Source organism: Babylonia areolata, chromosome 20 (genome assembly GCF_041734735.1).
Source record: "Babylonia areolata isolate BAREFJ2019XMU chromosome 20, ASM4173473v1, whole genome shotgun sequence".
NCBI classification, from domain to species: domain Eukaryota; kingdom Metazoa; phylum Mollusca; class Gastropoda; order Neogastropoda; family Buccinidae; genus Babylonia; species Babylonia areolata.
In genome coordinates, this window is record NC_134895.1 from 11,252,298 (window position 1) to 11,267,426 (window position 15,129).

General features: G+C 42.6%; 1 protein-coding gene across 5 annotated transcripts in view; it reads left to right on the forward strand.

Annotated features, from left to right (window-relative positions):
* The first annotated feature begins 544 nt into the window (after positions 1–544).
* Positions 545–15,129, forward strand: part of LOC143295145 (uncharacterized) — an 83,728-nt gene continuing 69,143 nt past the window's right edge. For all 5 annotated transcript variants that reach the window (XM_076606709.1, XM_076606711.1, XM_076606710.1 and 2 more), the window contains exon 1: positions 545–698. The gene's annotated coding sequence lies outside the window, so the exon portion shown is untranslated. The remainder of the gene's footprint in view (positions 699–15,129) is intronic.

The following is a 15,129-nucleotide window of genomic DNA, read 5'->3' on the forward strand; positions in this document are numbered from 1 at the left end:
ATTTACTTGACTAATTTACTTACAATACAAAAAAACGGAAGAACCAAGATGGTGGCACGTTAGTTTAGTGACTCAATCCGCACCAAAATTGAGCAACCCCCCCCAAAAAAAAAACAACGACAACAACAACAACAAAAAACAACAAAAAAACGTACACAAATAAGAGTCGGAATCCACACAAAATGGATTATAACATCTACTAAAGGAATAATTATCGTTTAAAACATGCACAAAAATTGCCGGTAAAAATAGGTTCCTGAATTTAGGATGCGGAAATAGGACTCTACCGCCGCCCTCTTAGCTGACGCACAAAAGGTCAAGTTGTTTAGAGTCCTTTTTCGCTGTGACTTACTTATTCTTCTAATCGATCCACTGACACGTTCACGGCCAAACGGGATCGTCACACAGGTGTGGACCACGCGCGACGAGCCAGCCCGCGTGCTGCTATATTTACCTCTCACCGCGTTCCTGTGTTGTCGGACTCCTGTGCCACCACCACCCCGCTCACTGCCCCCCCACGCGCCGCTCTTGTCGCTGGTCGGGCCCAGTCACGTGACCACACTACCATGGCGGTGACACGAAGCGTGTTTGAATGAAGAGCGACTACGTGCAAAAACTGTGGAGAGTTTCACCTGTGAGTTTGGACTGTGTGCTGTTTCGTTTCCACTGGATTACTGGCGGATTAGAATGATCGCACGGTAAGTTCGTGATCTTTTCCAAACTGTTGTCTGTTCGACTTGTCCGTTTTTCGTCTTAGTTGTTGTTCAGTGGGAAAGAGGCCAATGACTTTTGGGTTTGGTGTCCCAAACGCAAGGAAGTGTATACATGCACAACGAATCAATATATCTTGCGTAGTAGGCTGATACGCTGATTGAAACTAACTGGAAAGTGCAATCGGTACGGGAGGTGTATTGAATATATTGGATGGTGATGATAATGGATTTTCATTCATTTGAAAGCTTCAGATCGTCTGTGGCATTATGGACACACACACATACACACACGCACACACACGCACACACACACAGAGACGCAGACACAGACAGACACAGACACACACACAGACACACACACACACACACACACACACACACACGACAAAACAAACAAACAAACACACGCACGCACACACACACACACACACACACACACACACACACACACACACACACACACACACTATTTATCTGATTTCACAGAGGGTTGTCGTGTGTTATTTTGAGATTGCCTCAAAAACAGACTGTGACATATCATTTCTTGCGTGCACCTGGTACAGTATGACTGTTTATCTAAAGTCCTTCTTCTTCTTCGTTCGTGGGATGCAACTCCCACGTTCACTAGTATGTACACGAGTGGGCTTTTACGGTTATGACCGTTTTTACCCCGCCATGAAGGCAGCCATACTCCGCTTTCGGGGGTATGTAAAGTTCAATAACGACAACATTTTTAACGCTGACCAACGCAATACGCACACCATCGAGGACATTGATTATGACATTGACAAGATCTTGACAAGATAATGGCAGTGTTTCAGTTACAGTTTCAAAGTGGTGTCAAAGTGTGCGGACTGATCCATATACATCTACGCCACATCTGCTGTGAAAAAAAAAAAAAAAAAAGAAAAGAAAATGCAGATGCCTGTTCAGTTCGCATAATTCCAACTCGCTGATGAGACCTTGAGAGCCTAACCCTTGGTATACCCTAGATTTGTGTAAAACAAAAAAAACAACTATGACACAAATAGAACTTTATATGTCAGTACATAAGTGTAGCCACCCCTGTGTATGCAAAGTGCACGATGAATAAAAACTTAGACATTTACGTTAGGCATTCATTAATTTCATGACACTCAAAAAAGAACATCAATAGCTTTTTTAGTGATGACCCTGATCAATATATTCAAACCTTCACACCACTGATTAACAGAATTACAAATTATGACACTTGATCCTTACTGTTCGTTCTCGCTCCCTTGTCCGGCTGTCTGTCTGCCTGTCAGTTTGTCTGTCTGTCTGTCTCTGGGACTTAATGTTAATGAAAGGATGAAAACAACAACAACAACAACAACAAACAACAACATCAACAACCAAAAGAAAAATAACAAACACACTCACACACACATGCTTCATATCTGTGAAACTGCATGTTTGGTGTATATCTGTTATGCATGTGTGGGTGTATGTGTGAATGTGTGTCTTCATGTTTTACATTTATTTGCTTATTTATCATCATTGTTGCCTTATTTATTTATTTATTTCTTCTTCTTATTATTATTGTTACCTTCTTTTATATTATGATTATTTATTTATTTATGTATTTATTTACTTACTTATGTACGCTTATCTATTATTTATTCACCTTTTTTTTCTCTCAAGGCCTGGCTAAGCGCGTCGGGCTACGCCGCTGGTCAGGCATCTGCTTGGCAGATGTGGTGTAGCGTAAATGGATTTGTCCGAACGCAGTGACGCCTCCTTGAGCTACTGAAACTGAAACTGAAACTCACACACACACATTATTTCATATCCCTCGCTCCCTCCCTCCATCCTTCCCTTTCTCTCCCTCCCCTCCCCACTCTCTATTCTCATTGGACGATCCTTTTAGTTGCAGTGGTTGAGTCTGATTCCTCTCTCTCTCTGTGTCAGTCTGTTTGCCTGTCTGCCCTTCCCTCTCTTTCTTTTTCTCTTTCCCTCCCTCTCTTCCCAACTCTCTCTCATTCTGCCCCCCCCCCCGCCCCCCCGTCTATCTCTGGACGATGTTTTTCACAGAATATGATTATAAAATTAATATGAATCTGAGTCTCTCTCTCTCTCTTCTTCCTCTGTGTGTGTGTGTGTGTGTGTGTGTGTGTGTGTGTGTGTGTGTGTTTGTGCGTGCGTGCGTGCGTGCGTGCGTGTGTGTGTGAGTGTGTGTGTTTGTGCGTGCGTGCGTGCGTGTGTGTGTAACTGATTCTGGAAGGCAGGTTGGTGGATTCGTTAATGTATCGTTGTTCTGTGAACTTTCTGAAGGCCTTTCTTGTTCTCGGGGAAAATAATACCAGGTTGTTTTATTTGTACTGAGACCTGCCACGTTGTGTTTAAAGCATAATTATATGGATTGACTGGTACAGTGGTGTGTGTGTGTGTGTGTGTGTGTGTGTGTGTGTGTGTGTGTGTGTGTATTCTGAGAGAGAGGGGCAGGGAGGGAGGGAGGGAGGGAGGGAAAGAAAGTGAACGCAGAACGCTGAACGACTTTAATGACTGAGGCCAACAGCCCCTATCATGACATTTGTGAGAATATATATACATAAAAAAGATTTCATTCAGAAATGCCACATGTACATTATAGTCAGCCTTCATACAGACAGACGTACACTCGCCCTTCACAGGGGTGTGGGAGAGAGAGAGAGAGAGAAACGAAACGAAACGAAACGATTTTTTATTTCACGAGGGTAGTGCAGTAAGCACAGCTGAGAGAGAGAGAGAGAGAGAGAGAGAGAGAGAGAGAGAGAAGCCCTGATAGTGTCCTTTTATTCTGCAAGGAAGGGGAAGAAAGCTATCAAAGAGGTACAGGTTTGCTCTTAACCTTCAGAACCTTCATTGTTGTCTTATTTATTAATTATTATTATTATTATTATTATTATTATTATTATTATTATTACTACTACTACCTTTTTTCATATTGTAATTATTATTTATTTATTTATTTATCTATTGATGTATTTATTTACTTATTTATGTACGCTTATCTATTATTTATTCACCTTTTTTTCCAAGGCCTGACTAAGCGCGTTGGGCTACGCCGCTGGTCAGGCATCTGCTTGGCAGATGTGGTGTAGCGTATATGGATTTGTCCGAACGCAGTGACGCCTCCTTGAGCTACTGAAACTGAAACTGAAACTTCAGAACCGATCAGGGCTGAGAGAGGGAGAGAGGCACTGCATTTTAGCGTTCCGCACTGACTGCTATTATATATGTACTGGGGCGAGGTTAGCATGCACAGCAAATCGACAGCTGTTGAGCTTTTGTGAAGTGTGCTTTAGCTTGTTTAAAACAGGATACTCATTGACTCCCACCCCACCCTCTCAGTAAACTCACCCCATAGGCATTCCTTCTCAATGCTGATCGATTATCAAACGGAAAGAAAAGAGTAACCTGGACCGATTTTTGACGTCGTTAGTTATTTGTGTAAATCATACAAACTGCTAGCTGCAGTTTTGAACATCAGTACCTTTTGCACACACACACACACAAACACACACACACACACACACACACACACACACACACACACACACACACACACACACACACACACACACACACACACACACACACACACACACACACACACACACACACACACACACACACCAAGTAAAATACAACAACAACAAGACTTGTACAGGATTAACACGCAGCCACACATGCACACAGACGCATTCTTCAAACACAATGTTCCGCACCCCTGAACCGGTGAGCGAGTCGCGTGACAACGTGCTCTTCGCTAAGGAACTCCTTCCTATCCGTCGATCATTGAAAAATCGTTTGGTTTCCAATTTTGGCGCTGACTTTGTGCTTGCGTGACGTGCCTACTCGCCCTGTCCGCCGATCCGGGTGGGAAATCAATGCCGTGGGGTACCGATGGGATCAGCACTGGCCGCCACTGGCCGGGTACGGGTAGCTATTGATCTTCCCACCCCTTTACCTGATATCAGGGTGTGGGACAAAGCAGTGGTGGTGTTGGAAGGTTGCCGTGTGGTGTGGTGTGGTGTTGGGCCAGGACGAACGGCGAGACTGAGGCAGCTCGTGCCTCTGTAAATGTTTTCCTGTTTCCCCTGAACTCGCTATACAACTCCGCCTTCACTCATAATTTAAAAAAAAAGAAAAAGAAAAAAAAGAAGAAGAAAGAATTCTTTATTAATTTCCTTTTAAACGATAACGTTAAACTGTAAACATTACTGTTTTAACTAGGTGTCTCCAGTCACCAGTATGTGTGACGGAACATTTAACAGATAAATTCCTCCGTGTGTTCTATTCTTCTCCAGCCAACTCAGAAAATATCCCGTTGAACCTTGATCTGTATTCTACCCTTCCTTTCTTTCCATTCTTCTAACCACGGACTCAACAGAAATGTGAATAGATAAATGAATATTGAAACATGAATAATGAATAAATAGATAAATAGATAAACGAATAGATAAATAAATGAATAAATAAATGTATATATATTTGTCTATGAGTCCGCGGCTTCTGACATGACACAACCGCACCCATATCCGCCCACTCACCACCATGTCATTTTGTCGTGTGTGTGTGCCTCTGTGTGTGTGTGTGTGTGTGTGTGTGTGCGGCGCGCGCGCTTCCACCTCACCTCTCGTATCCCCCGCATCAGTTCGCAAACTGCCTGAGGTGGATTCAGAACTGGAGTACTTTTTGCTCTTGGAGTCTTTCCTGCACCACCCATCTCTTTCTCTCTCTCTGTATTTGTCTGTCTGTCTGTCTGCCTGTCTCTCTGTCTGTCTGTCTGCCTGCCTGTCTCCCAATGGAAACGCTATTTCGAATCTTACCGTATTATAATTTACAAGTTATTAAAAAGGCGTAGACTTTATAATTCGATTGGTTGACCAGCACAGTTTTGTTTGAAATATATATACTTCCGTCAGATTGTATGCTTTGTGTATCCACACACAAAATACTTATTCGCCACTATGAATGGCAATGGCCATGTTGAACAAACTACCGTTACCGTTACCGTTCTCTCTCTTTCTCTCTCTCTCTCCCTCTCTCTCTCTCTCAGTCTCTTTATGTCTGTCTGTCTGTCTGTCTCTCTCTCTTTCAATGGTATGACTGAAAGGTGTGTTTACAACTCAGTGCTTGCCGCATATGTTCGTAAGTGAAGGGCGTATTCTCAGATCGCGTTGAATGCCCTGTCCCAAGTGGAGTGAAACAAGGCTGTCTCCTATGCCTGCTGATTTTTCTTTCTTTCTTATTGTAGGTTTAAACAACACTTTATTCAGTAAACATGTTATACATGTACACATAGACAGCGGAGCAACGCAACAAGCTAATAGTATATATCGTGCTCAGGAATGCGATTATTTTCGTCAAGCTGGTTTCGTTTGACAGCTGGTGAACGTTACACAAATGCAGTTATTGTTATTATTGAATTTGCTATAGAATTATCAGTATAGGAAGACATGGTATCCAGATACATGGAACTATGGTAGTATTTCAGTTACTGTTTGCTATGATGTTTTTCGTTTTTTGGGGGAACAGTCAAGGATTTGCAAACATGAATGATTCATTTAAAAAGAAGGAGATCGCACAGGTTTGGCAGTTGAATTGGATGTTGCATATCACAGCATGAAAAAAAAATCTATGGAAACATAGAAGAGTTAAGTGTGATGAACTCGTGAATATAAAACACCTAGGAATAATATTTTCATGAAAAATTAATTTAAGTCTAAACAATGCATGGGAAGATTCTTACAGTAAAGGGGAAAACATCATCGAAGTTTTGAAAACATAAAGAAAGCTCAACACTATTGATTGCTGTCTTCTTTGGAAAATGGTTGACAAACAGCGCCCTTACTATACACATTCAGGTTAGTTACGAGGTGAGATTTAGAATGGGCATGGCATACCAAAGCAATTAAACATCTTCTGAACGTGCAGTTCGTATTCACGTAGCCAGTACAGTTTTAAATATGCAGAAACGGGAATGTTGCACACCAGTGTCATATGGCGTGTAGTATTTTTCTTTAAAGACAAACTAGTGTCACACGGAATGCCATGAAGACACAGCTGTGTGTTTTGTTGCATTCTGTTTTTATTTGTATTGTATTGGTAATGCAGTGTAGTATAGTGTAATGTAGTGTAGTGTGGTGTAGTGTAGTGAAGTGTAGTGTAGTGTAGTGTAGTGTTTTGAACTCTACTTTTTGCCACAGTTGATTTCTCTGTGTGAAATTCGGGCTGCATACCCAGGGATAGGATTTGCCAGGGGCAACCCATTTGTTGCCGCGGGTTCTTTTACTTGCGCTAAGTATACAGGTCTACATGCTGCACACGGGGCCTCGGTTTATCGTCTCATCCGAATGACTAGCACCCAGACTGCAACTCACTGTCTTGTGGAGAGGGTTGGTGGTGGGGGGTGGGGGTGGGGGGGTTGGGGACAGGGGGGGGGGGTAAAACTCCGGCTCCATTTCTGGGACTTTAACCCGTGGACACTCGCTTCCTACTCAGGACTTGCTACCAAGATGTCACGAAGTAAAGACACACCAGTGTCACACAGAATGTCAGTGAGGAACAACAGTGTCTCACGGACTGTCATGAACACAGACCTGCAACGCGGGCACACACTGAGCGGTGGGAGGACAGAATTCACACACTGAATGTGTGACGCACTCGCAGCTGTTGCAGGTTACCTGCATACATGTTGAACGGTGAGCTGCAGAGAGAGAGAGAGAGAGAGAGGGAGGGAGGGAGAGTGTGTGTGTGTATGTGCTATGAAAAGGATCGTTCTCAGAGAGAAAGAGAGAGACAGAGAGAGACTCGACTCATATTCTGTGAAAAGGATCGTCGTAAGAGAGAGAGAGAGAGAGAGAGAGATTCTGTGAAAAGGATCGTCGTAAGAGAGAGAGAGAGAGAGAGAGAGAGAGAGAGGAGTATGCACGCGTGCAGAAGCAATGCTACAATCACAAAACGTAACATGGCAGAACGTTTCACAACGAAGCTGGTGGAGTCCTTCTGTCCCAACCACTGTTAAACGACAACCAAGTGGTGATCGTCGACACAGCCAAGTTTGCAGTGCACAGAACGACACAGTCTGGACACGCTATTCACGACTATAATTGTGAGTCCAACACACACAGACACAGACACACACACACAGACACAGACACACACACACACACACACACACACACACACACACACACACGCATGTCACAGGGCTTTGCAAGTTAGAGCCGAAAACACGCAGTTATTGGCTGAGTGACTGGCGCTCTCAAGGTACACGGAGGTAAGATGAATAATGTCTTAAACAACAACAACGAATCATAATTAATGACAGTCATGATGATGATAATGATGGTGATAATAATACAAGGGAGTTATAAAGCGCTGCACCTCATATACCGTGCATGTAAGCTGTTCGCGCTGCGTAATACCAAGACACGCAAGTTTTTTTTTTAAGAAAAAGAGAAGACAAAAATCGAAACACAGACTCAACCCCTTCCCTTCCCACGCACCAAACACACAACAAAACACAAACACGCACATGCGCCAACTCAAACGAAACGACAAAGGTTGCAAACAATTGAGCAAGCAAACAGACTGAGGACAGGCAAATTTGGAAAAAAAAAAGATGGGGTTTAGATATCCTTTGAAAGGAGAGGTTGACCCAGTGTTGCGGATGTGGACGGCAGACCGTTCCACACACACACGCGGGTCAGCAGAGGAACAAATCAGATGTCCAAGACAGTTCTTGTCAGTGGCTCAACCACACTTCGGCTGATGGGGAAGAATGGGCTTTACCTTCCAGTACTGAGCTCCAGACAAAGTGGATGGATTCATTGGGCACCCGATTGCTGTAATAGGTTATGGGAACCTTCAGTTAATCTCTTAAAATCTTAACCAGCCAGACGTCTGGTGTCAGCTGCTGAATGGAGGTGTCTTCCAGAGCTGGAGATGTGAAGCAGGCGAGATGTATGTACAGGTACATGCGTCTTGGGGAGGAGTCAGAGAGAACAACGTGACAAAGAGTGGAAAGTTTATGTTCAGTTCTGGAGTGGACTGGGAGCTCCCAGTGCAGCACAGATGTGAGTGAATAACTTTGGAAGATTAGTGGAGCTGAGTTTAACGATCTATTGGCAAAAGCCCATAAGGTCAAGTTTTTTCAGGGCTTGGGTCTTGCATAAGAAGATCGCACGTTTTCACCCTGTACACAAGCCTGGCAGCAGAGTTCTGTACCCTTTGAAGTTTGTCAAGACTGTTTGGGACAGACAGGCAGGGGAGAGTTAGATAATCCAGTTTGGCAGTGCGGAGGCACACGCCGGATTTTTGTGGCTTCACCTGTCATATTTGTATTTGTATTTCTTTCACAACAGATTTCTCTGTGTGAAATTCGGGCTGCTCTCCCCAAGGAGAGCGCGTCGCTATACTACAGCGCCACCCCCCTTTTTTTTTGTATTTTGCGTGCAGTTTTATTTGTTTTTCCTATCGAAGTGGAATTTTCTACAGAATTTTGCCAGGAACAACCTGTTTGTTGCCGTGGGTTGTTTTAGTGCGCTACTTGCATGCTGCGCACGGGACCTCGGTTTATCGTCTCATCCGAATGACTAGCATCCAGACCACCACTCAATGTCTAGTGGAGGGGGAGAAAATATCGGCGGCTGAGCCGTGATTCGAACCAGCGCGCTCAGATTCTCTCGCTTCCTAGGCGGACGCGTTACCTCTAGGCCATCACTCCACGTATACATGCGTGTATGGAGCTGATACGTTGGATTTCAATGAATGCAGGCCGACTAAATTGCTAATGTGTTTAAATCTAAAGACATGTCAGAAATCAGAAAGCCAAACGTTTCAAACTGGAGAAGTAAAAAAAACAAACAAACAAAAAAACAAAACAGAAAAAAAACAAAACCAGCAACCGAAAACAAAACAAACAAACAAAAAACACTGCCGTACATGTGCATCTTTTTGGCATACGTTACCCCTTCAGTGCCAGGGGGAAAACAGCAGAAAGTGGTGTTTCAGGTAATAAAACATTACCCAAAACAACCAGCCTAAAACTGAGAAAATGGTCTGGAGATATACCACTCTAGACAAACTGTGTGAATTTTCAGCCTTCCAGAGCTATTTGCCTTTTTCTGATGACATCATCAGTGACGTACGTAATACGTTCATGGCAGTCAAGGGGTTTTAATGGTGTAATCGATACAGGTGATCAAAGGTAAGATAATCCCAAGAGGAAGAAATTCACAGACTGGCGACTGACATTCTGACCCGTTGTAATCCGACTCTTGTCTTGCCGTCGGTGGAGTGATTTATAGACCTTCACCATCGAGCATACTTGTCGAGGGCTCAAAGGCAGAAACAGCGTCAGTCACACTGACGTATATATGGAGGGTTAAAGAGAGTTCATTACTTTAAAAAAACAACAACAACACTTTCACCATGACATTATTATTATTATTTTGTCGACTGCAGACGAAAGTGTGTCGAAAAAAATGTGTGACAGACATGAGGTCAGTGATGCATAAAGACAGGGATGAACCAGTTGCAGATAAAAAAAATACACACAGAATAACAAATGCAAAAAAACAAACGAACACACACACACACACACACACACACACACACACACACACACACACACACACACACACACACACACACACACAAAGCCGAACAACAAAAACCTGTGACATAGCATGTGAGCTTGCACTTCATCCTTGTCAGCACAGGGAGCCAGTGAAGTTTTTTGAGGAGGGTTGACTTGCTCATTCAATTTTTCTTTTTCGCTCAAAGGACAGACAACGTTACCGTTTGTTTCTGAAGACAAATATCAAATACAGAAGTGGATTTAATGTTAATTATACCTATATTTCTATCTGTCTATAAATCTATCTATCTATCTATAATGAACAATTTGTACTTAAAAAAAAATGTACTGTGGGCAGTTGGAAAGGAGAGTAAAGTACAGTTCAGTGCGAAACAGTACTACAATACAATTCAGTTTTTATTGATCATATCTAGTCCCTCAAGGAAATGGGAATATGAGGCTTTTGAAATATATTCCATATTATTCTCTCAGGCTAACAAAAGTACAGTAGTAGAACCTTACATGAACAAGCATTAGGAACAATACGAACCATTCATACAAACAACAACAACAACAAAAACCCAACTGAACAAGGCTCGAACCTGACGATTGAACTGATACCATACAGCTGCTACCTGATATACCCAAACAGTCAGAATATTCACCGTACACACTACAAGTGTGTGTGTGTGTGTGTGTGTGTGTGTGTGTGTGTGTGTGTGTGTGTGTGTGTGTGTGTGCGTGCGTGCGTGCGTGTGTGTGTGTGTGTGTGTGTGTGTGTGTGTGTGTGTTTATTTATTCAAAATAATATTGTAAATAAGAGACACGCAGTATACCGTTCCCATTTTTAGCTAAACATTTTTCATAAGCATATTATCCACCCATCATTTTCATATATATATATGAATTCAAGTGTGTGGACACAAGATAAGTATAACATACATTCCACATTGTCTCAAGCAAATAAAAGGAGAGAAATAGAACACAAAATGAACAAACATGAAGAATGTTCACCTATACCTAAAGTGGAATGAGAATTTCAGCGAACAAACAGGATACACTTGGTAAACCACTCATGTTTAGAGCTCAGTTAAAAAAAAAAAAGATATATATCCGATGAAAATAAGTCATGAATCACACACCTCCACACATTCCTATTTCACGGATTTAAAACACTGATACCACAAGATAACAACAGCAAAAAAAAAAAAAAAAAAAAAGTAGATGCTAAATGAATGTCACTGATTATACAAAAAAGTGCAGGGGACAGTTATTTCTTTAACAGAGTAAGTCGCAGTGGAAAAAAAAAGTGTGTGTGTGTGCGCGCGCGCGCGTGTGTGTGTGTGTGTGCGTGTGAGTGTGTGTATGTGTATGCGTGCGTGCGTGCGTGTGTGTGTGTGTGTGTGTAAACCTGTGACTTATGTCCACTCGTCTTCTATCCGAGTAAAGGATGCGTCGTGTCTGTTAGTGTTAAGTACTACTTTGTGTTTGTGTTACTTCTGTTACTGTTGCTGACTCGGCTTGGCGTTGGACTTCCAATCCAGTGTTCACCAGTGATCAGAGTTAGACGTTGGAGTTCTGCTCCAGTGTTGACCAGTGATCAGAGTTAGATGTTGGAGTTCTGCTCCAGTGTTGACCAGTGATCAGAGTTAGACGTTGGAGTTCTGCTCCAGTGTTGACCAGTGATCAGAGTTAGACGTTGGAGTTCTGCTCCAGTGTTGACCAGTGATCAGAGTTAGATGTTGGAGTTCTGCTCCAGTGTTCACCAGTGATCAGAGTTAGATGTTGGAGTTCTGCTCCAGTGTTGACCAGTGATCAGAGTTAGATGTTGGACTTCCAATCCAGTGTTCACCAGTGATCAGAGTTAGACGTTGGAGTTCTGCTCCAGTGTTGACCAGAGTTAGACGTTGGAGTTCTGCTCCAGTGTTGACCAGTGATCAGAGTTAGATGTTGGAGTTCTGCTCCAGTGTTGACCAGTGATCAGGGTTAGATGTTGGAGTTCTGCTCCAGTGTTCACCAGTGATCAGGGTTGGAGACCCCGTTTCGGCATGGTGGTGTGTCGTGTGGAAAGGCAGTTCACTCCGATTTTACTTACTCCACCCATGTGTTTGAACTGGAACCTGACTTCGGCTGGGGGAACGGGAAATGTTTGGCGGGAGAAGATTGGGTTTCCTCCTTCTTGTGCCGAGCTCCGGACACAGTGGATATATGAATTCTCTGGCGGCTATATTTGTATTTGTATTTCTTTTTATCACAACAGATTTCTCTGTGTGAAGTTCGGGCTGCTCTCCCCAGGGAGAGCGCGTCGCTATAATACAGCGCCACCCATTTTTTTTGTTTGTATTTTTTCCTGCGTGCAGTTTTATTTGTTTTTCCTATCGAAGTAGATTTTTTTTTTCTACAGAATTTTGCCAGGAACAACCCTTTTGTTGCCGTGGGTTCTTTTACGTGCGCTAAGTGCATGCTACACACGGGAACTCGGTTTATCGTCTCATCCGAATGACTAGCGTCCACGCCACCACTCAAGGTCTAGTGGTGGAGGGGAAGAAAATATCGGCGGCTGAGCCGTGATTCAGACCAGCGCGCTCCGATTCTCTCGCTTCCTAGGCGGACGCGTTACCTCTAGGCCATCACTCCATCATCCTATTGAAGGCTATGGTAACCTTTAATCTTTAAGTGTTTAGTCTCTCTTCCTCTTGTTCCTGTTTTCAAACGTGTCTTGTCTTCAACGCACCAACCCACCAGCTGTTTTTGATTGCCCTTTTCTTCGGTCTGCCTTTGTCACGGTTGGTTGTGGCCCAAACAGCACACTACACTGAAAAGTCCGAAGACTTCAGCTGCTGCAAGTCGGCCATGTTGGTTGTTGTAACTTAGGGAAAGGGGGTGGGGGTGGGGGGGGGGGAGGGGGGGAAGCCTGGTATGGGTTGGTACTTGATTGAGAAATTATAACAATAAAATATTTTTATATATAGTGCACAGAAATAAAATATTTTTTTTATGCAGTACACAGAATCTTATGCAGAGACACTTACCAATCATTCACACGCATGTGCACGGATGTGATTCAGAAGGATGAAAGAGAAAGAGTATATATATATATATATATATAAGCTAGAAAACCTGCAGAGCGGAAAGACAGCCACACACGCTGAAAACCAGCAGCAGCAGGCACGGCAAGCCAGTATTATGAACTTTGTTCGATCACGCACCTTGCGCACTTAAGAAAATGTAAAATACACAGGTTAAAAGGGTTCCATATAGCCATTTATGGCCATCGGGGCAGTGAATTCATATATATATCTACTGTGTCGAGGACACGGCACAGAATTAGAAAGGCAAGGCCCAGTCCTCTTCTTCCGCCCTTTTAACCTCACCCAACCGAAGTCAGGTGCTCATTCAAACCTGGGTGGAGTCAGGAAAATTGGAGAGTGTGTAATGAATCGGATCCTAACGTTCTTCTCATTGCTTCTCTGCATTCCGTGATTGAAGTCCCTGCATTCGTATCATATTTTGATGTGTCATTTTTTTTTCCATTCCTCACTACCAGTTAGTTGAGACAACCTTAATCGACTTCCGGTAGAGGGTTATATTGGTTTGGACAAATCTTTCATTGGAACACATGAAATGAAAGAAAAGGACAGAGCACACACACACACACACACACACACACACACACACACACACACACACACACACACACACACACAACATTAAATCACATGACTGCTGATATTAATTATCGTCACTAAAGACACACACACACACACACACACACACGCACTAATAATGATTAAAAAAATAGAAGAAAAAAAATATATATACATGCATACATACATACATACATATATATATATATATATATATATATATATATATATATATATGTACGTTTTTGTAGCCATATAAATCAACAATGTTAAAACTAAATGATAAATTATGAATAATGATAAGTGACGATACAACTGCTACTACTGCTTATTAAGTTTAGTTTATGAAGCGCCTTTCCGTTTAAAACATGCTCAGTTGCTCTGTACAGTGTAAAAACTGACGTTTTAAGAATGCATTGAAATACGAATCCTGCACAGACCACCAAACAAACACTTTAACACTAATTTATGTTCATGCATACATAAAAATCATCACACACTGCATCATACTCAAACACATATATTACAATACCCAAACAATACACATACCATATCGCAATACTTAAATCCAATATCACAATTCTTAAGAACCGCATCATAATATTTAAAACCACTCCCAATATCACAATACTCAAAACCATATCACGATACTTAAAAACCGCTACCCAGTCACATACATCACAAAACACTAAAAATGTACATTGTATATCAAAGTACAAGATTTTATATCAGTCACAACCGCCCCCCCCGCCCCCCAACCCCCCTCGTCTCCAGAAAACGTAACATGACAAAACCCCCAGAAACAATCACTTACCCGAATGCATTATGAGATGTGAAACTGAAAGAGGTACGTCTTTGAATTCTTTTTAAAAAGTTGAAAAGAGAGTGTGTGTGTGTTTTTGTTTTCCCTGGGGGACAAAACTAGGGAGTTCCAGGCAGTGGGGTGAAAGACAGAGAAAGATGTGTGTGTGTGTGTGTGTGTGTGTGTGTGTGTGTGTGTGTGTGTGTGTGTGTGTGTTGTGTTTCTGGGGTTTTGTTATTTTCGTGTTGTTGTTGTTGTTGTTTCCAGATCGCAAATATGTCGAAGGGGACACACATATCTGTGATATTCTATAGGAATAATAACAGCCGTCACATCAAAGGTGTTGCATTTTTCCACCTTTCACTTCAGGAGTGTATT